The following is a 15,849-nucleotide window of genomic DNA, read 5'->3' on the forward strand; positions in this document are numbered from 1 at the left end:
AACACAAAAAAAAACATACCAATATATACCATACCCTACATGTCAATTTGCGATGTCTAACGTCACAAAAAGTCCTATTAGACAATCCATTCGTGATTAAACAAACCAACCCACTTAAATTCGCACATAACTAGTGGTTGTGTGGCAGAGCCCGAATTCGTTAGACACAGGCCGCACCTTACTGTCGGCATGGGTTTGGAATTGCGCAAATCCGTTTGTCAGTAGCCACGGATTAATGTGGGAGCATAAAATTGTGCCAATTGCCTTAACTAAATTAATGATTCGTGTTTAATTCTAATTGTTTGACCTTACTATGGGTTTTGAATGAAAGTTTTGTGTGTTGTGTTGTTTGGTGTGGAAAATTGCTGGGTGGATTTAGATGAGATTTATTTATAAATAAGCTTTATCTATATACTACAATATGATATAATATGGCTTTTTTGAGACAAACCCTAATATATTTATATAACAATAAATTTAATCTACATAGTAATATAAGTATATTACAAAACTTTTATCTACGCGAGATGCTCTTTCTTTAATTTGGACGAGTAATAGTCTTAAACTCAATATTAGTACCTAAAAGTGTTTTTGAAATTTAGTTTTTCAAAGGTCTTAAGGTAATTTTAAGACACTAGACTATTTCAACTTTCAACCTTAAACCACAGGTACAGAGAAGGTTTTACAAGTAAATATTTTACATTATGTTAGGCTTAGAATGTTAGATCCTAAGTCTTAGGTCTTAGTTAGCTCGTGGGTGGTTCTAGATGTTTAGAGTAAGCTATTAGGGCAGGTGTGTCGTAAGTTTTAATTGGGCCCATGTAAATTGGTATCGCCATTACATCGGGCTTTAGATAAGTGCTTGTTCATATCGTTTCCTCATGTTTTATGATGTGTATTGTTTAGTTAGATTATTTCGATGTGTCTAGTGTGAAGTGTGAAGGGATTTTGGGTTCGATTCTGGGGTTGGACGAAATTAGTTGGTTCTTTAAAAGGAATATCTTAAAGTTTGGAATTGTGTAGTACTGTTGGTTTATCCTCCATCACAACACCGAATTCCCGAAACAACAATTTGTGGATCACACAAAGGGTTGCTTCGTGCGGGAATCGAACCCGCTACACGTTGCGGCGCAGCCAGTTGCCCAGGCACAACGTCAACCGTACAGTCGAACACACCTTATAGTAACATGGAAATATTTACGTGTTACTCTATATGTAAGTAATATGTATAAAAAATACTATAAATGCCTGCGGTTTCTAATCTAGCACCTGTATTAGATCTGCTCAACAGTCGTAAGTCATGACTAAACAAAGTGCTACTTAGGAATTAAGACTTTAAATACTTAATCAACATTTCCAAGTAAGTATACAGGATATAATTTTCCCTATATTACTAATACTTAATGATATTTTTTCTCATTGTCCATTTGTCCGACTGACATTTAAGTCGATAAAATAGAATGGACTTATCTCAAAGGTGTGGCCCCACCATAACTCGCCAAGAATGGGGTATACAGTGCTGTTTCAATTATTATTGTAGTTTGAAATAGTTTCTCTAAGTGTCTTGTTTTGTTATTATTTTTAATGTTATTACATTTCCTTGTTTTTGCTTTTGTCTTTTATATTATAGTATGTTTGGCAGTTATTCGGAGCTGCGGACTACCTAGCGGGTTTTCCGGGGCTCTGGCTCGAAAAGCAGGAGTAGGAACGGGATGGTTTTTAGTCAGTAAGAGTTTGACACTCCCTCTTGCCTCGCCCAAGACGGGAGAAGTCATTGGAAGATTTTCCCCCATTAAAAAGTATGTTTGACAGTTAATGTTGATACATTAACATTAATTTGATGGTTCTTATTCAATAGAAACACCAGTTTCTATTAACCATAGTAACCATAAGATTTTTTAATAATCTTCCAGTATTCAATGTGTTTACTACTAGACGCGTACTAGAAGACGATAAATATAAGTATAATATATTATATCACCCAGATTACATATTACAATAGCTTCCGCCAGACGCTTCGCCCGCGTTTCCGTGGAATAAGAAGTATCTTATCACCCAAGTCAACTCATACCCTATCTGTATGCCAAATTTAATAAAAAATCGTTCAGTACTTTCAGAGTAATTGACGGACAAACATCGAAACCAACACAAACAAAAAAATTCCACATTTATAATTTCTCTAGTATTACATATAAGTGTGATTAAAAAGTTACACATTAAAGTATCTCCCGTCCATTGACCTCTTTGGTCTCAAAGAGCTGACCACCTGCAAAACTGAGACAAGTGAAGCGGCCCGTGGATTGCAGGCACTAGGCACTGTATAGACACTAGGTACTACCTAGGTACCCTAGGTACGTGCCTAGGCACTGAGATAACGGACCGAAATGATAAACAGCCCCGCGGCTGCGGGCTACCTAGGGTTGTTACTGTGGACCTGGTTTTGTATCGGTGATCTATTTAAAAATATATTTGGTGGACTTGAGTTTATATTTCTGATGGTATTGAAGTAATATGGGGTAAGTAGACATACTCTAGGTTGGGTTTACTTTGCATTTTTAAATCTGTTGATTACTGCTTCGTTGGTCGATAAGCAAGTGCGACTGCTAGACAAGGGGTCTCGGGTTCGATTCCTGGGTCGGGCGAAGCATTACTGGTTTTTTTGGGTTTCTCGAAAATTTCTCAGTAGTAACACGGAGTCTGGAATTGTGATTCACCCCCTATTACATGGGACTTTTAACATGAATGGCGAAAAGTGTGTCTACATTGCATATCGGCATTACGTGTCGTAATCTGCATCTCTTCGGGGATAAAAGGCGTGTTGAGTCGCGAGTCGCACTTGCGGCCACTCGACCAATGAGGCAGTCTGTGGCAAATATTATTATTTAATTTATGTTTCTTATTACAATATACATTTTTAAATATTTTAGTCTTAGTTTTATTTTATTTTCATTTTATCTATGTATGTCAGTGTAAATTATATCAACTTATGACCTGGTAAAAAAATATTAATTTTAATTAATAAAATAAATCTAGTTCCTACTCCGTGCCAACCCTGCCTGCTCCCGCGCACATTGTACATTGTACAAACTGCAACATAGATTGTAAACTATTTTTAATCAAGTTCCAAACTAATTCCAACCATAACTACTGGACTTTAAGGTCGATAATAGAACATTAAAGTGTTCGTAGAGTGGTTGATTGTAGCGGAATTGGGTCGGAACCGAACCCGCTACTATTATGAGACGATGCTTTAAGAGGTTGAACTTAGGTGTCTATCGGTTTTAAGTTATAGCTTAGTTTTTCAATTAAGAAAACTTAACTGTTTCGTTCGAAGAGTTAAGTTTAGAGTGATTGTTGAGTAGAAGGTTCGATACTCGGATCGGGCAAATATTGTAGTATTTGATTTTTTTCTCCAGAAACGTTACACAGACTTTTCGCGTTGTCCTAAGTCCTATGTAATTAACTCCAACAATATAATACTCAACCAAGATATTAAATCTGGGTATATGCAGGAGTTTCCACAGAGGTCAGCAAGACCTTACAATTTGATTAAAGATAAACATCGAAATTAAAAAGAAAAAAACATTTCAGATGAAACTAAATAAAGACTTGTAATAAACGTGAAAGTTTGTATGTTTCTTTGTTACTCCTTCACGTTAAAACGGCTGAAGTAATCGGGATGTAATTTGGAACAGGAGTAGATTATGGTATGAAACAACACATAAGGTATCTTCTATCCAACAAGAACGCGACCCACTGGCAAAACCTACACAGTCTAGTTACTGAATAATTTTAACCAAATATAATGCAAAATCAACATTTAACTACTAGTTAGCTGGACCAGTTAATTTAGAACGTAATAGTAATTTGTTCCCACGCTTGGAATCGACCTTGTGACTATCCGACACTTAGTTACATGGTTCAAGAGTCGGAAGTTTGTTTTTTTTACTTAATTTAGTTAAGTTTAAGTATGTCCTGTAGTATGATTTTATAGTGCGAGGTTAAGGTGCAATTAGCAGATGAAATTGTGTCATTCAGTTTTTGGGTTGAAATTACAAAATTATATAAATGTAGGTGTTATGTAATGTAGCGGTCGTAAGTGCGACTGCCGGACAAGGGATTCGATTCCTGGGATGGGCAAAGTATTACTGGACTTCTTTCGGATTTTTGAAAAATATTCAGTAGTAGCGCGGAGCCTGGAATTGTGCCCAGGATATGGCAATAGGCTCAACCCCTGTAACAGGGGACTTATAATACGAATGGTGAAAAGTGGGTGTACATTATAGGTACATAATTATAGCGGCATTACATATCGTAATATGCACTTCTGCCAACCACTTCGGAGATAACAGGCGTGACGATATTTATTTTTATATGATTCTATGGAGCAAGTAATGCCACTGTACAAAGCAAACCCACTTTTCACTATTTGCGTTATAAATCGATTAAAATTACCGAAACATACAAGATCAAACCTTTCATATAAAACTCACAGTAGGTAATCAACCCACAACACCTAAATGCAATTACAATTACAAACTAATTAATATAACAAATAACCGACGCTTTGTACCTCAATATTCCGTAGATAATTACTTCACATACAACTAACACCTCGCACAAAGGGCTAGTGATGTGCCGACCACCAAACAAAAGAGTATCGACTCCACGCGTCATTTTAAAATTAGAAATAAACGATTTTTAATTGAAACGTCAATCTAGTGATGCGCTTGAGTTCCTTTCTTTTTTGTTTTCTGTCGATGATCTAGGGTTTTGTTTTTATAAGTTTAAGGTTCTTTGATTGATTAAAGGGGGTCTTGTATTGAAGAATATTTGTGGAATGTAAGTCAAACCAAAGGAGACATACATATTTTGTAAATTTGAAGACTGAAGAAGAATTAACTTCATCGTTCTGCACCACCCAATGGTTGACTGTCAAAGAATGCCCATGGCATTAAGTCCGCCAATTTCACAGTGTTTGTGCAATAAAGTTTTAAATAGGTAAATAAATTAATTACATACCTAGCTTAATATTTCGTTAGTTAGATAATTAATTTCCTAATTGCATAATTATTAGTTTCAATCACTATATTATCAAGAATTCAGATTACATGGATATTTTCAAATTGAAAAAATTTTTTTAAACGTCGACACCCAGACCCGAAACAATTATTTGTGGATCATACAAAGATTTTCTCCTTGCGGGAATCGAAACCGCTACACGTTCCGCGGCAGCCTTCTTGGATGGGTCATTTGCGCCGGCCAATCAGCACCGAACGCGCTCTCGTTTCGTTTACGTACAACGTAACACAAACTTGTACTAAGGGTACATATCCCCTTTCTTTATTAAAGATAACTTTTCAATATTATGAACAATGATATTCAAATCTTTGTATCATTACGCATTCATTACTAACGATTTTCTATTGATCTTTCTTTTAGCTTTGTGTCTGTGTTGGACCACCATGTAGATACAAAAGAATATAATCATATAATATGTACCTAATTCAAAATTAATTATTTCTATAATCGGTCGCTTTTTCATTCAGTGGCTTTGGAGTAGACATGTTTTGGATTATGTGATCACGTCTAGGCAAACGTAGTGTAGGCTGTCCTACTGCTCTACCTCGTTGGTGGCGTAGTCGCACGTGCGACTGCCGGACAAGGAGTTTCGAGTTCGATTCCTGGGTTGAGCTAAGTATTACTAGGCTTTTTTTGGTTTTTCTGAAAATTTTCAGTGAGTTAGCACTGTGCGCAGTATTATAACACAAATGGTGACAAGTGTACATTGTATAGCGGTATTACATGACGTAAAGTGCACCTCTGCCTTCCTCTTTGGGGATAAAAGGTGTGACGTTGCATATAAGGTTTCAAGTTGGATATTGTATTTATAAAATTGTTTTCCCGAACTTTTCTTTTTGGGTATAATGGTGTTATTTACCTTTTAATATGGCGTGAGACTGGTAGAACAGAACCTGTAACAAAATACATAATTTTGTAAATATAAACTGAAATTTCAATTTTTTTAAAGAAATATTATCATTTCGTCACGTTTCGTTAGTGATGAAATGTTTCAGATTAGGTTTGTTTAAGACTCTTGTTCAATCAAACTTGATAAATCATCTCTGGATAGATGTAATATTTAGGTATGACCAAATACCATGAATACACCAAGAAGCACCCAGTTTACAACTCCTTACATAATTAAACCAATTTACAACCACGTGCCACAGATTAGGAAATGCCTAGAGTACTCAAACGAGTAGTCAGTTTCGTTACGGATCCAGATAAAGATAATTATCTGTATCGATGTCAAGCTTACCGATCACGGAAATCGTTGATACTCGTTTCAATAAGTTTGTATTGAACATGGCAGATAGTATCGGAGTTGGAGAAGGAAGCACTAAATACTTCAGTTTGAATTAACATAATATACAACATAGTATGTTATTTCCGGAAGAGTTAGATCGATTGTTTATGTTACCGCTTTCGCCAATTTATAGGTTAATGTATGTGATCTCAAAAAGAGTTAAAGTTTTTGGTTTTGGAAATATAAAAACAAAAATAAAGAGTAACATTTCAATATTCTGGCTAAGAATGGCTCTGCATATTATGTAGAACAAAAGAAAAATAATAATTTAGGAGTTTTAAATAAACTCATTGCTAATACCTATTTATTCTCATTCAACATCATGCTAGTTAACGCAATGCGATGTACAGTCAGCACAGCTACTACTAAGCAGGTAAAAAATACGTTTGATTTAGTATAGGGATAGAAGTTATTATTATTTTACAAAATTATGTATACATATTTTCAAGTCACTTCTGTAATCATTGGTCGGTCCAACAAAATAGATAACCAACGAATAATAGTCAACCAAAAACAATTCTTTCTGTATTGACTTTTTCAATAAATAACTGTGCTGACTGTACATTGCAGAATATTCATTAACATTCCATTTAAATACTCATCCGTGATTGGTTGGATCGCACATAATTATGCCTGCGTTGTGTACATCCGTTTGCATTGAATGTGTTATAGTACAAATTCCTTAAAATCTAGATCATCTGATCTTAATACTAGTCTATGATCGATCTTTGTTATTCTACATAGGTTAGGGTCGACACTAAGTATTAAAGGGATTCGTATCAGTTGATTATTTAAATTAACAGCGCCAACCGTGCAACTCGGGCAACTGGCTGCCGTAAAACGCGTAGCGGGTTCGATTCCCGCACGAAGCATCTTTATGTGTGATCTACAAATTGTTATTTCGAGTCTGGGTGTCATGTGCACGTGAACTTGTATGTTTGTAAACGCACCCATAATACAGGAGAAAATACGTTTAAAAAAATCAATCATGACATCACATCCAAAAGCCTCTAACTCGTATTTGACTAGGTTTGAGCATTAATCACCACGTTTGCTCTGATAATTGTCACATATCTGGTGAATAGCGGCCATTCCTGTTAGTTTACTAGTGCTTGTAAGTTACATATTATAATCTCAGTGCTCGTTTATATTTTACAATACAAACAGTCGTCCTGAGTCGGTCTGTCTGTCTGTCACGCGGAAGCCCTAAGGTACTTGAATCGAGCACTACCTATGATTAAGTGTCCGATACCAGAAACCTAGAGTTTGTTTTAATAGGAACTGGTATATTGGAGTTCGGTATAAGTTGTAAACTTTTGACGGTGCGTTCTCGTGATATTTTTAATGGTCTTGACGCTTCGTAAGTCAAAAACAACTAAACTGATTTCGATGAAATATTATTAAGAGATGGGTGATCATTTGTAATATCAACCAACAGTCTCTGATAGTTCACTGTTGGACCATGTGCCTAATCAACAAAAAAGGGGTTGCTTTGCCCTATTCTTCATCTCTTATTGCCGGGTCAGATGACTGATGACAGTTTAGAGCGTGTGGATTTATGAGGAGTAGTACTTATGTCATAAATGTGCAGTTTCTTAGTGAGGCTCTTACAATCATCCTTGAGACGAATATTCAAGTAGTGACAGATAGTATTCAGCTCATGGTTTAGCCACCGGTCCCAGTGGACTAATGTATATTTATACCGCTTTCGTTCACACTTTGCACCACACTCCAAAAGAATAATGTTTACCCTCAAGATGTCCGTGGCTGGTCGACAACTGATGTCGCTTTAGATATGTATGTCAATGTTCTGAGCCTATTATACGACCACACCGCCATTTTGAGGCCATTATAGTATTTTCTTACCAAGCATATTATTATCTAAGTTTATTCTTAACGATAGTCTATCCTTGGACTGTGTCCTTAATTTATTTTCTACTAGTCTGTTTGCTTGGATAGCATTAATTATACCTATTATGTAATACTGTTGGAATATAAAGGAACCTCACCTCACCTGGATGGATTATGGACCCCAATGCTAAAGACCACCTTTTTTAAGGGGTGAAAATCATCCATTTCTTTTCGCTTTATGGGCGAGGTGAGAGGGAGTGTCAGAATCTTATTGACTAAAAATGACCCTGTTCCTACTTCTTTTAAGGGGTGAAAATCATCCAGTGGCTTCTCCCACTTTGGGCGACGCGAGAGGTAGTGTCAGACAATACTGACTAAAAACAACGTTCCATCTAACCAACCGGGTCTCCTACTCTTTGAGCCGAATCCCCGGTAAACCCGCTAGATAGTCCGCAGCTCCAGGATGCTAAACACCACGTTAATGATTTGAAGATCATTTATTGGTCATGAGTAGAGATCAAAACATACATCTGGCACCATTGCCCAGCCAAAAATGTGCTTAAAATAGCCTATTAAAAACAACCCAGTACTTACAAGAGCACGCAGCCTTAAACTCATCGATCATTACAATCTCAGATTCCCATAGGCAGACATACCTTCGATATCCCCTACCATCTGTCCAGTTGTCACATCAGCGATAATTCCCCGGTAACAACTCATTCAACCTTCAATTCTCTCTATCTGTCATCATAGCGTATCGCGCGTGGATCGTGATGCCAGTCTCAGATCTGAGTGCGTCACGTATTTGTGACTTTGTGCCGTTACGCAGGTGAGTTTACGAAAGTTAGGTTGGGATAAGGACCATAAAATCTTTATAACTTTGATATAACTAGATGATATCCATATTGCCTACGCCTAAATTACGTATACGTATTGTGTAAGGTTAGTATTGAGTCCTACCGGGCCAAAATATGATTACAAGAGAGGACGTTGATTCATGCGCGTTTTACTCATGGTTAAGAGTCCCGATTTGACTCGAAATGAGTCGGGCACTTCTGTGGCACACCTTAAGACAGAAGCCGTTATTATTTAAAAAGTAAATGACATAGTGGTACTTCTAAAGTTAACTTCTAACGTGAGAGCCTTTCAGAAGTACATGTCACGTCTAAATGACACGGCGATGGTGATCTCATTGCGTTTTTGCACGATTCACCTGCGCAGACGCACTTATTAACAAAACGTCATAAATCTCTAGTGTAGCCGGCAATTTTGAGTTCTATCTCTTGGGGAAAGGGGTTAGATTTGTGTGAATGATAGGTGGGGAAAAAATCTTAGTTGTATATTGAATGTGATGTATTTTATGTGGGAATTTTACGCCATCTCTGCTTAGGCGTTTTTCTTGTGTTAGCTTTAACAAGAATTTGAAGTATGATGTCTCATCCGTCGACACATCTGCTGGTGGTATTTATTGTATCATAGTCATATTTGTATCATAACGTAATACTCGTATCATAACCTTTTAATCAAGACTGAGGGAGAGTTGTAACAACACTTGATTTTAACAATTATGTGTCCTATGTGGTAGAGTGGAGTGGAGTAAGTCTATTACAGATCACCCGATCTCGTGCTAATATTTAGATTTTTTTGAAAATAAATGTGGGCTTCCATATTTGCTTTAACCGTAAAACTAAGCCCTAAACCACGGCGATCGCTAAGTATTGGCATTACATTAAAATTTTCCAGAAAAGAGCGTACTCCATTGCTGGCAATGCACCTGTGACTTCTCTGGTGTTGCGGATATCTATGGGGAGCGCTGTTCGCTTACCATCAAGTGACCAGTCTGATCGTTTGCCCACTATACCATAAAAATATTGGAACCAATACGAATCCATTTTCTATCACCACATATTATTAACAGTAAGTTATAAAGTACGGTTTAAACTAACTAACTTCTATTACAGTGACCTTTAACTTAAAGATGTACAAGTAGGTAACAGTGGAACAAACGATAACCATCGAGTTGTTTAACTTTTTTATTTAACTTTTTATTCGAACCGTTTGTTAGTTATTTTGTTGTAGTGCGTGGGAATGCGAGGCTATGGAATTTGTTTTTGGTTTCATTGAGGAGTTAAGGTAAGGAGGTTAACTATATTTATGGCGGTTACCTTAAAAATTACGGATTTGATTCTCGCGATGGGTAAAGTAAAGTACTATCGAACTTGGCCCGAAATGGTTCGTGTAATATAACCCACGGCCGGTGTGTCGGTTTTTTTGCTCGAACTTGGCGGACACACTGCCGTGTGTCTAGATTGTAGGATTTTGTGAAAAAGTAAACGTTATGGATTGAATTCTTACGATGGGCAAAGTAAAGTACTATTGAATTATTTTATTTTATGAAAAACTAAATAATTATGAAGAGTTGCGTATTTCTTTTTTGCTTAACTTCAAACTCTGGTCGAGTTTGAAGTGTACAGATTTGTAAGTAAGACTGGTGGTATCGAAGTCCTAACTTCATAGAAAATCGAAACAACGCTTGCATTGTCCCAAAATTCCTAATCCCCAAAAGGCAGGCAACGATTGCTTGCCATCAGATGATCTGTCTGCTCGTTCACCGGCGTATACCATAAAAAAAAAACATTACTACCTTTGGTGAATAAAGCATACTTAATAAAAATCTGTCCAAGAGCAACTATGACAGTATTATTTAAGACTAGATCAAGTCTAGCACTACCTACACAAGTACTTTACATAATAATTCAACGTGCTAAGTATTTAGATCTAGATTTATTACAGGTATCTAGTTTCTGTATCGTGTTGTAATTGATATAGGCGCCACGGCTGCTCCACTAGAGGTGGGATGCTAAGGATATTATATCAGATTACTTGACCCGGCAAACTTCGTATCGCCTTAAAAAAATCTCACCTTTTAGACCTTCCCTGGACTTCCACAGATAATTCGAGAGCAAATTTTGCCAAATCAGTCCAGCTGTTCTCGAGTTTTAGCGAGACTAACTAACAGCAACTATTTATAGAAGATTTAGTTTTGGGTAAAGAATTATTCGAACAGAGTCAAATAGTGAGACATTAAATCAATTACAACTTACTTATAAGGTTGTTCGACTACTTTCGAGCTATAATTGGGTTCATAATCAGGAAAGGCTTATGGACACGCTGTAGAGTAAAACTTCATAATTGTAAAAATAAAAAAAATAAACACTTAAAATATATCGGATTCGGTTGCACCGTTCAATATCGGATATCCGATAGTTTCGGTTATAGTTACGGAACTGTGTAACGTCACTAGTCTAGTGTTGCGCTTGTGACCGCATCCTGCGTACACGCATATTTCCGCTTATAATATTGATGGTCGTGGTTGAGTGTTTCCTTCTTAGGGGGTGGGTTGTAAAGTAATAGTATAAACCGCTGCCGCTATGAGTGGTTGCAAGCGTGACTTCCGACCACGAGGTCGCAGGTTCGATTACAGGGTTGGTTATAAAAGGGGTTTAATGTTGTATTTTTATTGTTACAATAAGTAGTATGGACTTTGATCTTATGTTCCATAGCTTAAGGTTTAAAGTACACAGTAGGGTGTAGTTTAAAAGGCTTTTTGATTTTAGCAATTTTTGACGATACTATGTTTAAAATTACTTAAAATTATTATAATTATGTATAGATTATAGCGCTCCTAATGGTTGCGTCAAAGGATGTGCGCTGTTTCCAGGTTAACGTTATAAAAACCGTTTAGTCCACTCTCGAACCCTAAAAAAAGATTTGCTCATAGGTGTCAACTCGACCCCCAAATATAGTTCACACTCGGCCTCCCGGGGGCGGGAGTGGATTTTCATAGAAAATCTGTGTTTTCTACGTCGTCCATACGTCTGTCGTACATACGTCGTCCAATTTCACATAGCAACGATTATATCAATAAAACAAATACAAACCGCCATTGCTTCCTCATAGAAGTTTTTTTTATACGTAACGACAGATAACGTAAAGAATGTACTCAATGCTTATAATATTGACATATGCACAGGAAGTGTAGTGTCATCGACTATGTCCGTAATTTGATTAGCACCTACTGAGAGGCTTCTTACATAATGTACGGACAAACAGACAGACACACCTCGCCTAGATATGTGTACGTGTGAAGGTTGAGAGCGGTTTTGGAGGACAAATAGACAGATGGATTTGTGTATAGTGATTGAGTAGTCTGTTTTGATGAGTTAGTGGTTATCAGGGGAATTCGGTAGTTTTCGTCAGCCAAAAACAAAATTATTTCGACTTTTCAATACTTACAATAAAACATTTGAAAATAGTACTAACTAATAGTGGAAACGGACTCAGCTAAGCTATGTTTTATATGGAAATATGCGTGCTATGGATGGCTTCCCTACTATCGATACATCGCATCTTCCTCGCACGGCTACTTTGCGGCGGCGCATCTTCATACCACATCTTACGCACACAGCTACATAGCTTATTATCAGTGGAATCGGTCACATAGTTTCACAGCTTAGCTATTACATCTACGTAGCATAGCTACATTACACATCTCTAGTGGAAAAAGCTAAAACTAACATCACTTACAACTAAAAGCTACCAAAATGATAATAACGTACTTATAGCCTAACTTCTAAGGGTCATCGAGCTACCTATAATTGCAACAACATTTCACTATTAAAAAAACATAACGCACCTACTAAGTCCACACTAAACACGTCTTTAAATCTCAGCAAATAAAGTTTATAATTAAATGAAGATGCCTTGAACAGTGGACAGATTCAATTCGCTATTTAAAAATCATAACGCACTTATTTCTCTTAAGGTAATTTGAACTTTAACGCTTTAGAGTTAAAGTTTTTATTGCAATGCAAGTGTGTTGGACTGATTGTGGATGTGTAATGGTGTTTCGACAATGGCATTGACACCATACGTGATGGCTTGTACGTGGTTTGGCAGTTGTATGGGCTTGAGGTTCGATTCTTGTCCTTAGTTTGGTAAGTAAATTATATGACACTAGCAAACCCCGCGAACTCCGTTTCGCCACCAATGATTTTCTCTGTTTGCCTGCTTTTTCCTTGAAATTTTCCAAAATTTTCTTTGCTATAAACTCCACGGAGCCAGAGACTATTCCAACGAATGCAAAACTGTGGAAATCGGTTCGTGCGTTCTGTTATAGCGTCAGAAAGGAAAACCCGACTTATTTTTATATTATAGATTTAGAAAATTATTTTACATTGTTTGTTTATGAAAAACTGAGTGATCGTATCTGTAACATCATCCGCTCCGTAATGCGGACTACCTAGCGGGTTTACCGGGGCTCCGGCTCGAAGAGCAGGAGTAGGAACGGGGAGGTTTTTAGTCAGTAAGAGTCTGACACTCCCTCTCGCCTTGTCCTCCCTAAGAAATTCTTAAAGAATAACTAGATAACTTTCCGCCCGCATTACCTAAATGTTCAAGAATTACACACTTTAACTATACTTTCCCTATGACTCACTCTATACACTGGTGAAAACCGAATCAAAATCCTTATAGCGGTTTTTGAGGTTAGTATTAACAGACTGACTGTCGCTGTGTGGCTAGCAGCGGACTTTGTTTTGCAATATTGAAAGAAGGATTGGAATTAACAATCACAAATACTTATTTCTTAAACTCGATTGCGCTTGCACGGTGAAAGAAGAAAATGCTCCGTCGAGGAATCAAAAATATTAGATAGAGAATTTTCGCGATTAATGACGTATATTAATTGAGAAAAGTTCTACTAGTTTCGAGTCACAGAGGGACTCTTCGTCATTAATATACGTGAATCAACCGTGATGTTTAGTTAATTTAGTATGTCTCACTAAATAATATCAAACCTATATAATATCAAATAAAGATTGAGTTTACAATAAACAAAACCACTACGTTTTAAATTTTTAACGTAAAACTGGCACAGATAATGTAATGCATTTTGTCTATGCTATTCTTCATAAATGTCATCGCAATTAAATATTTTTTAACATGGCCGTGACAAACATAACTATTAATTGATGTTTTAACTTAATATAATAAACGAAAAACGTTGAAATATCACGTTTTTTTTAATTTAATGATTGTTTTTTTAATTGCGAATCGATTTTCCGTGAATTTGTTTTACGTGGCATTTATTGATTAGGTAATTATAAGTATAAAATCGTGTATGATTGTTTAGTGATTATATGTTAATTCGGGTAATATGAATAATTTATAAAAAATATCTGCATCCAAGGTTGATATGATAAATAAGCCTGTTGATTTTGGAACCGACATTAGTAAATACATATTGATGATTCTTATGTTAACAATTTATTTGAAATATAAAAAAAAATAGAAGAAATACTGCATCAAAATTCGAAGATAATGGCGAACAATCATTAGGTTAGTGTGTAGGTTAGGGTGGTTTTAGTGAGGTAAAAACTCCACATACTCTAGTCTTCCCAAAAAGCTAGGTACCGTTTCTATCACCCCGTCATAAAAAAAGACATTTGTAATGTATACAGGTCAACTAAGAACCTTCTTCTTTCTTTAAAATCAGCTAAAACCATCCTAACATAAAACAATATGGTGGGATAAATAACAGTGTTATTCAAGTTTCATCCACTACTGTAAAGTAAACAACAATTCTACATGCCGTATAAAATGTAATATAATAGAAATTCTCAATATAAACAACTAACGGTGTCCATAAACTCCATGTCTAATCGAGAATCGTTTGCGGCGAGCAATATTCATAAGAGCATTACTATTGAAGTATCGATTGAACCGGACATCGAGTATATTCAATGATTTCCTTATAGGTAGCCAAACACGTCCGTACTTTCCATTTCAATTTGTAATTCACTTTCTTTCCTATTATTGTGACAGTGGTTATGTCCATAACTGAGTAATTTTTTCTATAAAAATGTGCGTTCGGATATGGCTACTTAAAGAACCTTTGATTATCTGTGTAATATTGATATAAATAATGTAATTCGGTACGTGTATCAGAACGCGATCTGGCGAAAGTTCAAAAGTGACAGTTCGGAATTTGAAATTGGCGCGGTTTTCACTTGTTCTTTTTTTTCTGCGCGGAATTTTAAATTGGAGTTTTTTGTTTGTTACAAAATTGCGAATTTTAGAAAAGAAAATGGTGTCTTTTCTATTTATTGTTGCAGTGATATCATATTTTGGAAAAAAATGTTACAATATTAGCTACAAGGTCTTTCATTGAATACCTATTTAGTTCGTATATCAATGTTTTTTTGTTAAAATTATTGATAAAAAAGGTCACTCATTTTGCATTGAGATAGACCTAGTTTTAACTAATCGCCGTACTCAGAGTTTAACAGTTTCAATGTCTCTGAGTGTGGCAGTAAATGTCATTTTGTGATAAAAAAAAAATTATTACAAATATTGTCTATGCGATTTTATAATAGTCACTTAGAATTCGAGGACCACTTATCCGATTTACGTGACTTGTATTTACTCTGTAAACGCAATGCTTTAGGCAATATTTTGGAGAGCAATATAAGCATCCACATTATGCATAGAGGGCATCCGCGTTCCAAAGATTTCAGATACAGAATTTTTCCCGGAGATTTTTCTTCCAAATTGTGACCAGTTTATTA

At 36.2% G+C, this 15,849-nt stretch overlaps 1 protein-coding gene across 2 annotated transcripts in view; it reads right to left on the bottom strand.

Moving 5' to 3' along the window:
* The window catches only part of LOC118272455 (uncharacterized), an 81,875-nt gene that overhangs the window by 14,967 nt on the left and 51,059 nt on the right, over positions 1-15,849 (bottom strand). The window contains exon 2 of one of the 2 annotated variants that reach the window (XM_050693402.1): positions 5,942-5,975. The exons of the other annotated variant lie outside the window; for it this stretch is intronic. The gene's annotated coding sequence lies outside the window, so the exon portion shown is untranslated. The remainder of the gene's footprint in view (positions 1-5,941; positions 5,976-15,849) is intronic. 2 annotated transcript variants of the gene reach the window in all.

Source organism: Spodoptera frugiperda, chromosome 4, assembly GCF_023101765.2.
Source record: "Spodoptera frugiperda isolate SF20-4 chromosome 4, AGI-APGP_CSIRO_Sfru_2.0, whole genome shotgun sequence".
Taxonomy (NCBI): Eukaryota; Metazoa; Arthropoda; class Insecta; order Lepidoptera; family Noctuidae; genus Spodoptera; species Spodoptera frugiperda.